We start from the raw sequence: 16,758 nt of genomic DNA on the forward strand, positions 1-16,758 counted from the left end.
CCACGTCGGGCTCCCGGTGCATGGAGCCTGCTTCTCCCTCTGCCTGTGTCTCTGCCTCTCTCTCTCTCTCTCTCTCTCTGTGACTATCATAAGTAAATAAAAATTTTAAAAAAAATTAAAAAAAAAAAGAGAGTCACCAACAAGCCTCATATTACCAGAATTGTTGGTTTTCAGGGCCCTCGCATGACTTCCCTTAGCCTAGGACTGAGTGACCTGCCAGAGGTGTTGCTCACAGCTGGAGCCTTTGCTACTGAGTAGGAGGAACACAGAGAAAGTGCTTCTGATGGTTAAAGAAGCAAGGAGCCAGTGCCCTAGGGTTTCAGGTTTTTATAGGTATCTGGACTCCTTGGTAGCATAGGATTCCTGGGATAACTATAAAGATCACTCAGAGGAGGCTATCTATCTACTACACTGATGCTTCTCTGAGGCTTGGCAGGAAGAGGTCAGTGAAATGAATGCCTTGCCCTGAGGAGTCTAGGGGAGGTGGACAAAGGCTACCATGGGCCCTGGTGGGAATGTTTTCCAAGAGCTGCTTTTGTTTGCTTCTCAGGAGAAATGTATAATGTTTCTCAGGGATTTTTTTCCCCCTAAAATGTTCTGGTCATGTTTATGGGCCTGGATCTGGGTGTTTGTCAGTGGTTGGTCTTCTATAAATCTTAGATCTGGTTCTAGGTTGGGACTGAACCTTGTGAATTATAAGATGTCACATCTGTGCTTGGGATTTGAGGCAGCTTATTTGAAGGAGTGGAGATTGGCTCTCATTTCTGAGGTGCATATCAAAACATCTCTGGGGATGCCATGATACCGTTGACTTGCCTAGAGTCAGAGGAGGTTATCAGATACTGGTAGCAGACTTAGCTCCAGCTGATACTATTTTCTGGGCATCCTATCAGTAAAGAAAGGTATTTAGTAAATTCTTATGAGTAACAACTCTGATTGATACCTGTGTATAAAATTTAAAATTACTTGTTTCCAGATAACAAAGCAGCTCTTCTTGCTTTCTATTACTTTCTCTGACTCTTAATGCTTGTTTGATTATCCATCCAATGGGAATATTTGATGGGCTAGGAAAGAACTCTACCTCTGTGAGAGAAAATCCTGTTGCCAAAGTTATGCAAAAGGAAGCGACTGATAAAACTATTCCATTTTAAATCAAACCAACTATTAAGTTGTTACCACTGGGTGTATTGGGGCTATTTTAAGACATTTTCTTATCATTTAGGAGCTTATAGGCCAGAGGGGAGATAGAAATAATTAATATTTACATTTTCCCCCAGATACTTTCCTCAGTTTTTATTGTCATTTTTCACTGCAGCATTCCAGTGTGTGTTTTAAAACTCCCTATTTGTAACTTCCTATTTCCCTGACTTCTATTATTCTAGATTCTCCCATTCTCTTCCTTTTTTACCTTGCCTGTCTCTTTCTACAGTTTTCCTCTTGGACTCCTCCACCCCACCCCCCATCTCGAATCTGCCTCTAATCCAGAATCCTTAATTGAGCAACTACTGTATGGCTGGTACTGTGCTTGATCCTGGCTTTTGTGCTAGGCTGCCAGTTGACTTCTGGCTAGCCCGCCCCTCCCTCCCTTCTTTCCTTCCTTCCTTCCTCCCTTCCCTCCCTCCCTTTCATTCATTCATTCATTCATTCATTCACTTATGAGAGAGACACAGAACAAGAGGCAGAGACGTAGGCAGAAGCTTTGCGCAGGGAGCCTGATGTGGAACTCGATCCCAGGACTCCGGGATCACGACCTGAGTCAAAGACAGATGTTCAACCACTGAGGCACCCAGGTGCCCCCCAGATAGCTTTTCTAAGCAGATAATTGCCAAATCTATACTTCTAATCCTCCTTTTTCCTTGGTTTCTATCCTTCATGTCTAGTTATCTACTAGATATTTTCACAGTTTCCCAATGTTTGAAACTTCCCTCCTAGGCCTATTCTTATTCTTTGTTCTCTGTTTGTATTAAAATCACCGTCATTCTGCTACTCACCCACTCAAAATCATGGTGTCATTCTTCCTTCTCTCTTGCCTCCCACATTGGATCATTTGCCAGACCTTGCTCTTTTTCTCTCCATGATTTCTTTTATATGTCTCTTCTCTGTTCCCTTTTGTGTTCAGATCCTCTCTACGGCTTAGTCTATAATGTTAGCCTTCCAAAGCTTTTCTTGCTTTTATTTATTCATCTTGGACTACATTGTGTATACCACTGCCAGCATTGTCTTCCTGAAACAGAGCACTACTCATGGTTATCACTTATGCTCAGGGCTCAACTTCGATGTTACATCTTTTGAAGCCTTCCTCAGAGTTCCCAGATAGTTACTCAGTTTTCTATTTTTCTATAGTATTTCATAAAGTCATTTTTGGTGTTTATCATATTATCCTAGAAATCTGTGAATAAGGATGCCTGGGTGGCTCAGTGGTTGAGCATCTGCCTTTGGCTCAGGGCATGGTGCCGGAATTCCGGGATCGAGTCCCACATCAGATTTCCCTCCGGGAGCCTGCTTCTCCCTGTCTGTGTCTCTGCCTCTCTGTCTGTGTGTCTCATGAGTAAATAAATAAAATCTTAAAAAAAATAAATCTGTGAGCATTTGATCTCAAGATTATATATTTCTTAAAAGAATATATACTGTAGGGATGCCTGGATGGCTCAGCGGTTGAGTGTCTGCCTTTTTGGCTCAGGACATGATCCCCAGATCCAGGATCGAGTCCCACATCAAGCTCTCTGCATGGAGCCTGCTTCTCCCTCTGCCTGTATCTCTGCTTCTCTCTGTGTGTGTCTTTCATGAATAAATAAATAAAATCTTAAAAAAAAAAGAATATATACTGTATGATTCCTTTTATATTAAGCTCAGAAACAGGTCAAAGTAATCTGTGGGATCAGATTGTAGGACAGTGATTACCTTTGTAGGGGAATGGGAGGGGGCGTTGGTAGTGACAAGATATGAGTACAAGGGAGCTTCTGGAATTCAGACAATGTTCTGTTCTTGACTGGGATTCTGTTTATGTTGATGTACTTTTGATTTGTGTACTTTTCTATATAATTCAATAAGAAATTTAAATAAAAGCTAAATAAAAATAGCATGGAAATACAGAATAGAGTCTATTTAACTTTCTCTCTCTAATGTCTGTCACCCAGCAAGCTCTTAACATATATCTGAGAGTAAATGAGCGAATGATTGAAGGTTTCTCCTTAAAGAAAGAAAGAGGAGGAAGGAAGGTTACTTTTTCTTTCTATTAGTAGTTAAATTAGAGTCCCAGCTCTTTAGCCTGGCATCCATTACTACTTACGACTTAGTCCAACTTATGTTTCTAACTTTTGCTAACCCAGAGGCCATATTGTATAGTTGGAAGATGTTGGGACTTGGAATGAGCCAGAGCCAGAGTTTGAAATATGGCTCCACTACTTATCTATATACCCTTAGGCTTGGACAAGTCACCTAGTCTCTTAGAAACTTAGTTTTCTCATCCCTGAATTGGATATCATTTGCCTCAGCAGATGAATATTGAGTAGATAAGACAATACATGTAGAGCAGGGCCTTGCATGTTGTTCGTATTCACTAAATATACATTTCCTTTATTTTCCAACAACATCTTCCTTTTTCTCCTTTTCGTATCTTTGCTCATCTTGTTTCCTCTGTCCTAATACCTTTTCTTCTGTGCAGTTTCCACATATCCAAATATTATTTATCCTTTAGAATTAAGCTCAGATATCACCTCTTTCAGAGAGTCTTCCTGATTCCTATCCAAATCAGAACCTTGAAAGCTAGAAATATTTTCCTCTCTCCAATTCTCCCACATTTTAACTATGTCTCTTATGATAAATATTAGTCATTCACTCTAACCTTTAAAGGGTTGCTAAAAGCTGCCCTCTCACTCTAGGCCCAAAGGATAGGCACTTTAATTAGGCTGTAATGCTGGAGGCAGGAGCTCTGCCAGTTGAAATAAACTGGGGGCATGAAAAGTCAGGTTAAGAAAACTGCTTTAGGCCTTTGATATTATATGTATATTCTCCTCTTGCACTGGGAGAAATTCAGATGTCTAGTCAAGGATGTGACCCAGGAACAAGGGATCAAGTTGCAAACTGCTCAACCTGTATTTTGAATTGATCTTCAGTGAAAGACATCTTTATGGCCCAGCCTGGCACATTAAGGTATGAGGCATACAGGAGTCTGAAGTCTTAGGAATCAAGTGGATATTCACCTGGAGTATCATCTTGGGGGCCTAGTACACATAGGTAGAAAACAGAGTTCAAAGATTTAGATTTATTCCTGGCCACTTACTTTCTTGTTACTTCTACTTTCTACTTGGATTTTTCATATCCATATCTATGTTTTAACTCCTTTGCTAGGAACTGTAATGAGTTTCTAGCTTCTGATACTTAATAAACAGCCCGCAAAGCTTTGCTTTAAACTTTGGGTGTTTTTTGTTTGTTTGTTTTTGTTTTTGCTTTAAACTTTGAAGTGATGTTACAAGGCAGTATAAGTAATTAGTTGTAAAGGAAATGATTAACACTTAGAGAATGGAGGGAGCAAACCCTGTGAGTTAGGTGGTCAGAAAAGTCAGAAGAATTCCCAGAGAGTACTAAGTAGCAATTATTAAGTATCAGAAAATGTCCAAGAAATGAAATAATGTGAGTTTAGAAAGATGGAAATCAAGGGATAACTTGTTTCCTGTTTATCAACATATGTTATTAAGGAGATCCATGGTTCCTTATAAGCAACATTCTTTCTGTAAACAATGCAGTGAGATTTACCACCATTCCAAAATAGTCATATCCTGAAGTACAGTCATTGTGTATAAAATAAGACTTCTTGAAGCCAAAGGGAAAAGGTAATTGTAACAATTTTCCATAATTCCTTAGGCTTCTACTTCCCTTTACTAGTTGTCATCTTCAAGCATGCTAGGGAAATGTGTTTATTTGGTCCACACCTGAGGACATCGAAACATAAATAGACAAAGATGACAGGTTAGGAAGGGCATTCTAGATGTCCTTAGAGCATCCTGGAGCATTTCTTATGACAGGTGAGATAAAAACTTTTGACTGGTTTCTCCCTAAAACAGTCTTCCTTCTTGACTTTTGTGGTATCTTTCCCTCCAAGCCCTTTTCTTATATCTGACAGCTCCATCTTTGTTTCCTTTACAGCATTTTTCCTTATCTGCCTGCCCCTTAAAACTTGATGATTCCTAGGGCTCTGTTTTCCATCTCTTTCTCTGCCCTAGATAATCTCATCCATGGCTTTACCCAGAAGCTGATGAATCCCAAATTGTTATCTCACCTCAATCTTCTTTCATGAGTTCCATATGCATATATCTAGCTGCCTATGGATCTTGCTTCCAGAATTTTCATAAGCACCACATGCAGTACGTTCAAACTGTACTCATTGTCTTTTCTTTCTCCTCCACGTCATCTCCTGTATATCCTTTCAGTCAATGCCACTACTGGTCACCCAAGCACAAAACCTAATACTGCTCTCCCTTAGGATATATAGTATGGATATAATAATGCCGATGCCCAAACATTTCCCCTCTTAGGTTATGACCTCCCTAAGGGCAAGGATCATATCTTTTCATCATGCCTGGTACAACATCTAGGTACTTAATAAGTATTCATTTACTACTTAAACTTTTTTTTTTTTCAGGATTGTATTAGTAGTCCTTAAATGTACTGTATTCGTTTGCTGGGGCTGCCATAACAAAGTGCCACAGGCTGGGTGGCTTAAACAACGGAAGTATATTGTCTTATAGTTCTAGATGCTGAAAGTCCAAGATCAAGGTGTCAGCAGGGTTAATTCCTTCTAAGGGCTATATAAAAGCTTGGTATTCCTCTAACAATTTGTTAAAAATGAATTGGGAGTAGAGAAGTGGTTTTGCAGGAGGGTAGACTAGGGAGGATGAATATTTTACAGTAACTCAAGTGAGAAATAAGCCTAGATTAAGGGTTGTAGAGAAGGGGACAGAGTTTATAGATAAGAAGGTACAATAGATTAGACTTGGTGACATGTGATATGGGCGCAAAAGATTTTGCAGGCGATTCTGTCACTGGATGGAGAACTAGAATATAGAAGTTTTAAGGGTCTTGTGTCTAAGCAGAGAAGTCATATCCCTGTGTGATTGGTATGGGTTGAGCTGGCAGTGTAGGACTCCAGTGCTGCTGCCACCAACAGGCTTTCCCTTGGCATTCTTTGCTTTGCAAGCTAAGTCTAGCTCTCTCTCCACTCAAATAGTTAAGTACTTCCCTTTCTCCCCACCCTACTTCCCTGCTATTTGTCAGAGATCCTTAAGAGATTTGTCTCAAGTCCTCTCTTTCCCTTTGAACATTAGCTACCTTTTTGTAATTCAGTGCTTCATGCCAGATATTTTTGAACACCAAGAGAAGTCTCCAGATTTGGGTTTACCCTCAGGTATATCTCAGCTACAAAGAACCAAAGGAGGTATTCGATCAATATTAAGCCAGTTAGAATATAGTCTCTTTATAATACAAAGGGTTAATTTCCCCATGAAATTTCAGATTTTGATGGGCATTATGGATGGCACAGGATGAGATGAGCACTGAGTGTTATACTAGTTATTGGCAAATTGAATTTAAATAAAATTTTTCTCAAAAAAATTTCAAATTTTGGATTCTTATTAGAGAATCCTCCACAAATGGCCCAATGAGAATTGGCTTCCTTGGGGTATAGAGATTGAGTTAGGGCCAGTGTACTTTGTGGATTGGACTGGGATGTATATAAGTAGATCTAGTTCAGGACCAGCCTTCGTTCTAAATCTGAGAGCTGTGACTTTCGAACAGGTTTATGTGAGAGAGCGGTAGAGACATAGACTACTTCAATTATAAGTTTTTAATTGTTTGGTCCTGGAATGGAAATGGGGTTACAGCCTTTGGAGGTACAGGCTAAAAACCTGTTTAGCTTGGCAGTCCTGAGTTTATCCTTCTTTAAGTTTTTGCTAAGCAGGGCTGGTGCTTGACCTGACTATAGGACTGAAATTTGTCAGCAATTTGTGACTCCGTAGGCCTGCCTTGCAGCTTGTCAGGTCTGATTTAGTCTGTGTAGCAACTATGCCTCCGCACATCAGAAGTCAGCACATCTCTGCCAGGCTCATCACTTCCCTAGAGTGGCATGTTCCTGAGGGAAGAAGGAGAATCACCTCCCGTCACTCATCATTCTCTTCTGTATGCAATTTCTGAGTAGTTTATAGAGGGCATAATTCTAAGGGGAAAAAAAGACTTTTCTCAGTCACCAGAACAAACCATTTTCCTCATGAAACAGATTCTACTTGTGTGACTCATGTCAGCCTCTCATGTTGCTTCTGGCTTTTTACTTAGAGAAGAAAAAGAGTCAAAAACTTACTCTGCTGTAGGTCAGACTTTGGCTCCACCTATCCTTTGCATCCTTGTTGGTGATTGTCAACATTGGGAGATGAGGTAGGAACCTAGCAGTGACATCTGAAAAGGCAGACCAAGTTTAGAGCAGGCTTATTCTTTGCTTTTGGCCCAGTTGTATATGGCTTGAGGGAGACTTAGACTAGTTTATATTAAAGGGGAGAATTGTAGTTGATGAGCCCTTCCTCCAGTATCCCTATGACTCCACTCAGATACTTTAACTAAGGATAAATTTCATATGCCAGGTGGTCTTCTGACTAACCCACCCATTTGGTTCCCCTTTAGAGCTCCTGCAGCTCTGAACCTTCCCACAACTCTGCGTGAGTGTCAATGTCTCATGTTGAATTTCCATCTTGACTCATCTATCTCTAGGCGAAGATCCCTGCAAAGATTTAAATTGGGAACCAGACCTTGAGAATGTCTGTTCAGAGCATTTCACAGCTTCTGGATAAATGCCTTTTCCTTCTTAACCCAATCTGTTTTTCCAATTCTGCCCAGCAGCTCTTGAAAACCCCTGCTTTGAGGAAGCTTCCCAACTGAGGTGGGTGCTTGTGCTATTTCTTAACTCTAAAAAGCACCCCCATCCTTTTAGCCTGCCTAGGATTCCCAAAAGCCGGATTCACTGTGACAAGGGGCCTGCATTGTTCCTCACATGGCTCAGGAAGCAAATTTTACATTTATCCCAAAAGGCTAGTCCACAGAAGAGGTTTAACTGTCCTTTGGTCATGTGACACCTGACAGTCTATGGGCCTTGATGCATGGTAGAAGGAGCCTTCTTTTTTTTTTTTTTTTTTGGAGCCTGCTTTTTTACTAGAGCTTGTAGTGACAGCTGTTTATCACTTTCCCACTTACTCTCCATGCTTTTGCTGAAGCATAGGAAAGCAGAAAGGTAACAACGGTAATTTATGATCAAAGCCACATGACCTCTCCTGTGAAGTTTGAAGACCATAACTAGAGATTGCAGATATGTTGTGCCTTGTGTCATAAACCCATCTTCTCCTGTCTGAGCCTTTCTTTTTCTGGAAAACCCTAGTTGAATAGAAGATGGGCTGCATGCATTTGAGTAGGCAAATGACCAAAACAGGGTCACTTTAACCTCAGGTATAACATCTAGAAGCCTCAGCCAGATCCTGGAGCCACTGGTGGATAAGGTAAGAAGAAGTATATTCTTTAGGCAGTGTCCTAGCTCTGAGGATCATTCCTACCTCTTCAGAATTTGAGCTTCTCAGAATAGGAAGCCTAGATCCAAACCTGATAATGACAGCCACTTCTCTGGTCTCTTTATGAGTGGGAGGGAATTCTGACTTAATCAGTCTTCCCTATATTTCTTGTTTTAAACCCTTTACCTCTTTTCTTCTGGCTGAAATATGGGAAGCTCCTCAGTAAATTGGCTGTGACTTCCACTGAAATTTGACACTTTTCAAGTGATTTTTTTTTTCTATATTTAGATGTGGGTATAGTTGCACTGTCAGTCCTTATCTCTTCTGTCATCCAGCCAGCTCCCGACTGGGTTAGGAGGTATTTGCTCTGCTGTTAGTGTTGGCTGCATAATGAGGTGGATGGCTAAAAAATGGGTTGTTTAGCTCTCTTGGAATCTAAATTTTCTTCCTGGGTTGAGGGGGAAGCAATGTTATTGGAAAAAGGCAGTAGGGAGGCAAATGTTGGCTCTGGAATCAACACTTTCTCCTCAGGATCTTGGATAAGCCAAGGAAATCATTCTTCATTTAAAGGCTTATTTTATCTACCATATAGGGCTGCCTGTTCTGCAGTGACAATTTCTAGGGTGGCCTGCATGGACTGAGTGCCTGATTCCTGGCTAACAAGGCCATGTTTTATTGTGGATTGTCATGAAGAATGTTGCAGGGCAGCAGAGGTAGGAAGTTTTGAGAGCCTGGCATGGATATGCTGGGTGAATCAAACTTGTCCACCTTTCGTTGACCTAAAGAAGAGAAGGACCTTCTCTCATTAGATCAGGCTCAGAGGAGGTAGAATCGAAATTCTTCTATTCTAGAAGAAGAAATAGAAATGGCTTAACTGGATTACTAGTTAATTGGAGCCCTATATTGAGAAGAATTCTGTGGTTCTTTGGACTCAGTGTTTTTCCTGTTCTGTGGGTGTTTTTACCTTTCCTGAGTGGAAAGGTATATTATATATTTGATGTATCTGGCATTTTATGCTCCATGGCTTCAAGGGTTCCTGACTTCTGTTTGGCATTATGTTGCAGTCAGCAACTTGAGTGCTCTTTGAAGATAAGGACAGTCAATTTCCTGATGAGTCCTAAGTAGAATTGTTGAGTTATTAGGAATTAGGGCCGTGTGAGAGCCACCTGACTAGCAAGTCTCCACGGAGATGGGACTGCCATTGGCAAAGAGGGACTGCAAAATTTGAGATCACGAAACCAGGGCCTTGAATCTTAAATAGCTTTTGTCAATGTGATTTTACTTTAGTCTGTTTAGTTCCTAATTCTGGATCCCAAAATTATCTGTGGCCCAGACTTCTGCAGTGGGGTCTACCTCAGCCCATCCAGCTTCCCCTACTTCTCTTTATTCATTGCCTTGGCATAGCCTAAGGGAGTTCTTGTTTTCCAGTTTTGTTTTGTTTTTTTTTTTTTGTTTTTGTTTTTTTTTATTTGCTGTGGATATTCAGGAAGAACTGGACTAGGTATCTACTCTGAGAACATAGTGCTATTTGATATTAACTGAACTTAAGTACTTCACCTGTTTTCCAGCTTTGCCAAATGCAGAAAGCATATCGTATATATGGAAAAACAAAAACAAAAACAAACCCGAACAACTAACTAAGCAAAAAAACCTAGAGTTTGTTTCAGTAGAAGACAAGACTTCCTTTGTACTGTGCTCTGGCAATTTCTTGCTGTGTTCTGTCTTCTCTGTGAGACTGGGAGGTCCTCAAAGTATAGTCTTTGGTCTTATGTCTCTTTATATCCTATAGCCTAGACATGAGAGAGGTAGATAGGGAGAGAAGAAGGTGGGAGGGAGAAGAACGAGAGGAAGAAATGGGGGAGGGGAGAGAGTAAGATCTATATTTAGCAAGAGGGAGAGACACTCACCAAGGGTGTGTGAGTGAGCTTGCTGGCGAGGTTTGTATGTGCGTGAGTGTTCTGGGAAAGGGGGTGTGTGCGCCAGGAACGTGTGAGGAGGGCTGGTGCCCTATGGGAGGTTGCAGGCAGGAAGCAGCTGGAGAGGAGGAGGAGCAGCAGCAGGAGCAGTAGCTGCCCTGCTTTCTGTCTCAGTCTCAAATCCTGGAATCGATTGGGTTAGAAATCCACATCCCATTGAAGTTTGGCTGCTATTGCCTTCAGCAGGCTGGTCATCAGAGTCCCCCTCAGCAGACATGTGGACCAGATTGGATTCCTAGATTTGTAGCCAGCGAGACTCCTGCCCAGCCTTTCACTGAAGGGATTTCTCTGCTGGTTATTGTTCCTATCATCAACTTTGCACCGTGGAGCCAGCCAGCTGGTGCAATTGAGAATAATAGCTCCTTGGCTCTGTTTGTCCGTTGGGCAAGCAGCCATGCTGTGGCTTAGAAAGTTCATCCTATGGCTTCTCTGTCAAACCAAGGAGTGCTCCTGAACGGCTTAAAGACAGCACTTGCGTTCTAAAACTTGAGAATTTGTGGTTTTAACGTTTTTTTTTTTTTTCCTTTTCATTTCCTTAACTCTTATTTTGGTTGCAGCAGCAAGGTAAGTGGTATCGAGTGTATGACTGACTCTGAACGACAAGCAGAGACAAAAGCAGAGCATTTCTGGGTGGAATACAGAGTAGCTACATTAATTACATAACTGTTTGAGCCAACTTGCTGGTGGGGGTCATTAGAATGAGTGAAAAATAGCATACTCAGCACTAAGGGTAGAATCTTCACGTGCATGTGTTTATATGCTGATAATCTGACTATCCGTGCTTCCTTGGTACTCTCCCGAATGTATATAAATAACTTAGCCACTGCTCTGATGTGTACATACTTATATACGAATAATCTGTTTCTCCCTCTTGATGTGTCCATAATGTTTATAAACTGACTATTCCTTTCTTGTGTGTACATACAAAATAGAAACTCATTCATTTGTTTTAAATGAATATACACAAGTCATATCTCCCTCCATGTGCATACATGTATAGATATAATCTCTTTATCTCATACATGTATATTATATATACTTTGCTCTTTGGTATGTCTATATATATTAAGAAACCTTTCTATTTTTCCAGTGTGTGAGTGTGTATTCAGTCCTTCTGTCTGATGTGTTAATTCTTCCCTCTCATGTGTGCATATGCCATATAGGCAGAAAGGTCATCTTGAGTTTTCCCAGTCTTGGGTGTATACACACATGCATAATAAGCTTTCCATTTTGCAATGCATGTATGATAAAAAAATAGCATTAACTATAGATTGAAGCCCCCCTTTTAAATCCTAGCTTTACTCAGTGACCTTGGTCAAGTCATTTAACCTCTCTGAGCTTCATTTTTCTCATTTGTGAAATAAGAATAATCTTTCTTCCTGCCTCATAGGGTTATGATGATAAAATATATCATGATAAAGTTAGGAATCATGTAAATTGTAAAATCTTGAACAAATATAATTTTACTATTGCTACATGTCCCTCTAGTGAGAGTTGTGTAGGATAGTTTTTGACTCGGCTGCATTGAGATTATGCTCTTGTCTGTGAGAGGTCTCTAAGTCTTCCCTGCAAAGGGGTAGCTTCTATTGAAGTAATTATGTTTAACCTATAGATTTGTCCAGAGTATTGGAAAGAAGCTACCTATTGCTACAGAGTATCTAGAAAGGCTTAAGATTCAGAGAGAAGAGGTCTCATCTTCTGCAGTTTGGGGCCTTAATATTTTGTTCTTTGTAGTCCTGAGGATTGATTGACCTGTCACAAAATGGAAATATGCTACCTCCAGCTAAGATCAAAGTGAGCAGGTGAAAAGATGAGTATAAGAACAGAGAATTCTGCTGCCCCTGAGATGGCAACCTACAGTGAGCATCTGCTGCCAGGTTTTGAAGGCTTTCTAGAATATCCCATATCTTAGCCTTCCAGACCTGTGTGTCCAATATGGTAGCCACCGGCCGCGTGTGGTAGTTGAGTATTTGGCAGGCAGGCTGATTTCAATTGAGATGTGCTGTAAATGTAAGATATATATTAGAATTCAAAGACTCAGTATGAAAAAAGGATGCAAATATATGATGAAAAAATTTTTATATTAATTGCATGTTGAAATGATAATATTTTGGATAATGAATTACATAACATACTAAAATTTTACTTTTTAAAAAACTTTTTATGTTGCTACTGGAAATATTTAAATTACACATGTGACCATATTATGTTTCTAATAGACTGTGCTACTCTAGACCCATCATCAGCACAAGGATTGGGTAGCTCTTCCAGCTAGAAGGGCACACGGAAGCCCCATGATAGCAACTCTGGGAATGACAGGAACCATGGCACAGACACTGTTACTACCTTCTTTATTTGTCCTGAATGAGTCGTCAGGAAAATTTAAGTATGTTTGGGGGAGAAGTTTCCAACTTAGTTTTTATAATAAAAAGGGTTTGTATGCCATTAATCTAGAAATAAACCTGGAACTTGAAGGCAGCATATTGTTATGGGAGTAAAAATGGACTAGAAATTAGGAGACTTGGATTCTAATGCAGACCTGCCATCACTCATTTATTATTCCCATGGTGCTGAGTTCTCACTGTGTGCCAGGTCATATTCTTAGCATAGTAGTGCCCTGTACTAGGCCTTGGGAATTCAAAAACAAAGCACAGATCCCAGTGTAATGGAATTCATATCCACTGTGGGTCCTCAAGGAAGAACTTCCCACTTAGGGGTCTGCCAAAGTAAAACAGATTAGCAACAACAAGGCTATTTTAGGTCTAGGGCTTAACCTTGGGTAATAGGGCTTCTGAGAACCTAGAATAGCTGTCCTGCATATAATTCTTACACATTTAAAATTTAGAAAAACACTGTGATATGTAAACAAAACTACTTTCTAATCACTTCTGGATCACAATGTAGTATGAGATTTGAGGTCTATAGTCTATAAAAGACCCTTTCAACTCTGAACTTTTCTGATTCTTTTTATTCAATGGCAAGATTTTATTTGTTTGTTTAAGTACCATATATTCCAGGTACTGTTCTAGGTGTGGGGGATAGAGTAATGAACAAAACAGAGTAGTCTTTGCTTACATTCCAGAATAGAGAGGTGGTTAGAGAGATAGGGCATATATTTGTTTGCTTGTTTATTATCTATCAGATAGGTGGTATAAGTTTTCTGAAGAAAATATAGCAGAGTAAGGAGGTAGAGAATGTGGGGTTTTTTGTATGTGTGTGGGAGCTAGTATTCAAAGGCTAGCTAGATTCCTAGTCACATGCTAGTCTACTCACAAGAACCATGAAGTAGTAAGGAAAAAAAGAGTATGATGAATGCTTAAGAAAAAAATATTGTGATGTTTGTTAAAGATGGTAAGGCAGACTTTATTCAAAGTGATTATTACATTGGGATATTGTAATGGGGAGACAGATTGAGCCCAACTCTGAATATAAGGAAAAGTGAGAATTTATAGCCAAGGAGCAGGTTGAAGGTAGTAGATGGAAAATTACTAAGAGGAAACATCACGGGTAAGGCAAAGTTTGGACTAACTGGACATGAGTTTTGCTGGAGGCAGGCCAAGGTGGTAGGTAAGGAATTTGGTCAGATGTCAGAGGTGAAGAATTTTCATTAAACTGACCTGGCAGGATTATTGGTAAAAGTGGACTAAACAGAGCTCAAGGTCAGGGCCTAGTTAGAAAGAGAACTTAGTGCAACCAGACTCAGGTTTGGTCAGAGGAGAGATTCTTTGTCATGAATATCTGATTCTGGGTACATATGTTTTTGTTTTATGGTTGGTTATATTTCTTGGTATAGTAAACCTTGGTACTGCTGAAAGGGAGCCCTGGACAGGGCAAGAATACCCAGCTCTCATTCTTCATTTTGAGGTCTTAACCCTCTGAAAGCTGCATCCTCCCACATGGTAGTGTATGTTACCAGAGGTTCTGTCTCCCCTCTTGAATATAATGCTTGAGGTTTTCTTCCCCTTTACCATCCCAGCTTCTGGCCTATAAATGGGGTTCCTTCTAATGCTGATGAGGAGGGATGGCAAGTCCTAGGAACTGTAAGTACTAGGGCCTTGCTATGCATTTGATCTAGGGCATTCCTTATTCCCTTTGGCTAATCTTAATCTCACTTTTCATACCATGTGACTCTGATCACTTTCTCTGACAAGAATCTTTGTAAGCATTGATTCTTTCCCAAAGATTAACATCCTAAAAGTACCCTTACCTGTTGTAGTCCTAGAAATCCATTCCTCTCACCATATTGGCTATACAGCATAATTGGTAAATGGCCCAGGAATGTTCTGACCTTTGTAGAAGGGGTGTGCTCAGAGTTTTTGGCTTTCACCTTCTGGGTTTGTTTCACACAAAATGATAGGCCACTTGATATATGTGCAGAGAGTCCTGGCCTATTCCCAGAGGTCCTCAGTTGTTTCCTCCTGGCCAAGATTTGGGCCGGAAGCAATTTTACAAGGAATACTTATATTCCTAATCACATTTATTTGATAAGTCAGAGAAAGAAACAAAGGAATCAGCCATTTCAGAAAGCAGAAGGATTTTTTTCCTCTTGACTTTTTTTTGGTAGTCTGATGCTGATGTGATTTAAGGGTTTACTCCTTGCCATAGTTCTCAGCTTTCTGTCCTTGAAACTTACTCCTTTAGATTGATAAATTTTGTTTTGATGTGCTCTCTTTTCAAACATAGATATTCCTTGAATAGGATGCCTTATTTTTCCCAGCGTTAGGCACTCCTTAGGAAAAGATACCAGAAAGGTGTGGTCTTTTTTTGAGGGTGTATGTATGAGATTTGATGAGTTGGCTAGAGTAGATAGGCTATTAGAACAGGGCAGAATGAGAGCACTGGACCCCTTGAAGGAATCCAGAGTGTCAGCTTTGAGCTGGGTGGACCCCAGTGCCTCACTATCCCATTCCAGCTCAAATATTACTTCTTCTTTATGGCTTTCCCTGTCCTGGTTTTCTGCTGGGCCTCTCACAGTCTTCTCATTCCAATCTGTTACTGAAATTAAATGCTTATTATTTATGATTTGTTACAAATTTTTTAATAACATGTTTCACTTAATTTTGTGATTGTCTATATGCCATTTCCCCTTTCCAGACCTCCTAAATAAGAAAGCAAGGACAGTGTCTTATACACCTGGCACATAGCTTAGTGCCTGATAGTGCCTTGAACTGATTTAGAGATCAAATTGTCCTCACTCTTTAGCCCTTGTTAATTTCATTTTTTGTAGACAGTAGTAGCAAAGAGCAGTTGGGAAAAGAGATGGACTTGACTTAGACGTCCTGGCCTTGAAGCTTGTCCTTTCAGCCTATTCTGGCTTCTGGTATCCTTTAGAGTTCTGAGCCAATTGACTGGTTGAATTTTTCTTTTTCTTTTTTTTTTATATAAATGTATTTTTTATTGGTGTTCAATTTGCCAATATATTGAATAAGACCCAGTGCTCATCCCATCAAGTGCCCCCCTCAGTGCCTGTCACCCAGTCACCCCCACCCCCGCCCACTTCCCTTTCCACTACCCCTAGTTAATTTCCCAGAGTTAGGAGTCTTTCGTGTTCTGTCTCCCTTTCTGATATTTCCCACTCATTTTTCTCCTTTCCCCTTTATTCCCTTTCACTATTTTTTATATTCCCCAAATGAATGAGACCATGTAATGTTTGTCCTTCTCTAATTGACTTATTTCACTCAGCATAATACCCTCCAGTTCCATCCATGTCGAAGCAAATGGTGGGTATTTGTCGTTTCTAATGGCTGAGTAATATTCTATTGTATACATAAACCACATCTTCTTTATCCATTCATCTTTCAATGGACACCGAGGCTCCTTCCACAGTTGGGCTATTGTGGACATTGCTGCTAGAAACATCGGGGTGCAGGTGTCCCGGCATTTCCTGCATCTGTATCTTTGGGGTAAATCCCCAGCAGTGCGATTGCTGGGTCGTAGGGCAGATGTATTTTTAACTCTTTGAGGAACCTCCACACAGTTTTCCAGAGTGGCTGCACCAGTTCATATTCCCACCAACAGTGCAAGAGGGTTCCCCTTTCTCCACATCGTCTCTAACATTTGTGGTTTCCCGCCTTGTTAATTTTCCCCATTCTCACTGGTGTGAGGTGGTATCTCATTGTAGTTTTGATTTGTATTTCCCTGATGGCCTGACTGGTTGAATTTCTGATCATTACATTAAACTCTATCCCCTGCTTCAAAACCTAAATATCTAGATGACTGAATAGGTTTGGTGCACTTAG

The 16,758-nt window shown here is 40.4% G+C and overlaps 1 protein-coding gene across 9 annotated transcripts in view; it reads left to right on the plus strand.

Moving 5' to 3' along the window:
• UNC13B (unc-13 homolog B) overlaps positions 1-16,758 on the plus strand; it is a 231,910-nt gene that overhangs the window by 161,253 nt on the left and 53,899 nt on the right. For 4 of the 9 annotated variants that reach the window (XM_038552716.1, XM_038552718.1, XM_038552717.1 and 1 more), the window contains exon 1: positions 10,571-11,083. The exons of the other annotated variants lie outside the window; for them this stretch is intronic. The gene's annotated coding sequence lies outside the window, so the exon portion shown is untranslated. Of the gene's footprint in view, positions 1-10,570; positions 11,084-16,758 lie in introns of those variants that run through there. 9 annotated transcript variants of the gene reach the window in all.

The sequence above is a fragment of the Canis lupus genome, chromosome 11 (assembly GCF_011100685.1).
Source record: "Canis lupus familiaris isolate Mischka breed German Shepherd chromosome 11, alternate assembly UU_Cfam_GSD_1.0, whole genome shotgun sequence".
NCBI classification, from domain to species: Eukaryota; Metazoa; Chordata; class Mammalia; order Carnivora; family Canidae; genus Canis; species Canis lupus.